The sequence below is a fragment of the Arachis duranensis genome, chromosome 9, assembly GCF_000817695.3.
Source record: "Arachis duranensis cultivar V14167 chromosome 9, aradu.V14167.gnm2.J7QH, whole genome shotgun sequence".
NCBI classification, from domain to species: domain Eukaryota; kingdom Viridiplantae; phylum Streptophyta; class Magnoliopsida; order Fabales; family Fabaceae; genus Arachis; species Arachis duranensis.
Window position 1 is genome coordinate 116,155,330 of NC_029780.3, and position 2,119 is coordinate 116,157,448.

Below are 2,119 nucleotides of genomic sequence, written 5' to 3' on the forward strand. Positions count from 1 at the left end.
TTGGTCATTACTGAGCATAAAAAAGTTTCATCAATCAAAGTATTGACAATAATTCCCCTTTTAAAACTATTAACATTAAGAATACTTTTACATTATATTTTTATCTGATAATTTTTTTATGTCAAAATATAACTTTATTTATTTTTTTTTTTACAACTAGTGGTGGCAATTAAATTATTCATTTGTATAATGTAATTTTCTTGATCAAAGACTAAAATCATGCACTTTATTTAATAATGATATATAAATTCATAAAAAAAGAATTTAAATATAAATATCACATTCTTCATTATTGCTTAGGTCTTATAACACAAAATCAATAATAAAAAAATAAGATATTAAGTAATGTGAATCATTATTTTTACTTTTTATGCATATTCCGAATGGAAATTTTCTAAATTACTTTAGAAGCACATAGAATATGATTCACCTTCTCAAAATCCATTGAGGGAAAAATTTTAATAAATAGAGAGGCAAAAAAAAAAAAAGAAAAAAAAAGGACATAACACAAAAGAGAGGGGCATGGCCACACCTATTGATGTTAACCTAACTTAGCTCCACCTGTCATTACTAATTTACCAAGGTGCCACACCATTACCCATTGCTTGGTTTATTCCTCTGACGGTTTGACTAAAATGCCCTTCGCACGTTATTGTTATTCGTTCCGTAATTTGTAAATTTAATTTGTGTTATTATAATTTGTATATAGATCCCTAAATGAAAAGCAAATCCTTGATGATTATATGCATTAAATGTTATATTCATTGAGTTGGTCCCACGCTTGCATTATATATGTGCTTGCATTTGCCCACTTGATTTGTTTTATTTTAGACTCAATTATTGACTTAGTAAATTGATGGTAGAAATTTTTAGGAACAAACATAGAGCGAATTTCTAATTTATTTTCTTTTCTTTATTTCCAACTCGCTTAAACCTTAACCACATATGAGAATCTAATAACAGAACTTTTTTGCCACGGACACTTATGGTGCTTTTGATTCTAAAAACAAGACCATATAGGACATTAAAAATAAGATAGAAGTGATAAGGACACAAAATTTAGTATTTTTTTATAATAAATTAAAATAAATTATAAAAATTTAATTTATTTTTATTTTTGTATTTTGTGTATGTAAACAAACATAACCCTTAGATATTAAATGCATGTATGCAATAACAAGGATTATGCGATATTTCACCAAAGACAAAAGAAACAAAAAAAATATTTGTTTTAAACATTTATTATAATATAAAAAATATTATTTATATACCAAACACTCTTAATATTTTCATAAAATATAATCGTTATTAATTAATTATATATTTAAATTTTATAAACTAATAAAGTAAAAAAATACATATATAATTATATTAAAACGGTATTTATTAGGAAGAGAGGAATTGTTAAAACATTTATTACAGTGTACAATTTGAAGCAATTATGTTTTCCGGAAGCATAAGATTTGTCTCATGCAACACAATGGTTCCTAATAGGATTCCAAATTGACAAAACAATACATACACCGAATATAGAAGAATACAAAAGAAAATATATAAATGGTAAAAATAAAAATATGTAAGCAAGTCCTTCAATTCAACATTCAACAACCTTATCACAACATCAAGTCATTTTCAAAGTGCAAGTGCAACGATCAAAGGGAATTTAAAATTCGAAAGAGAAACGCAACGTTCACATAACATTATAGCACAGCGCTGGAGCCATAATTGTTTTTCGGTAGGAGCCATTGTCTCTTGATACAGAATATATGACCAAATTAAAATGGTTCCTCCCAAAAAAATTAATTACAGAAAAACCAATCAATTTGTTTGACGACGGTTTCATCATGTTTTCTTTTTTTTTTTTAAATAAAAGGATATTGAAGGCAAATATATATCTTCTTTATCATAAAAGTTTATATGAAAATAGGTTCCCATTGTTTTTATCGATTTAGAATATTTTAAGAAATACTTAATTCTTTAAAAATATAATATAGAATATTATAGAGATATATAAAAAATTAAGGTAATTATTAAAAAGAAATAATATAAAATATTATTATTATTGATAAATTTTACCATATTTAATCATTAAATATTAACAAATTTAATTATTTAATAT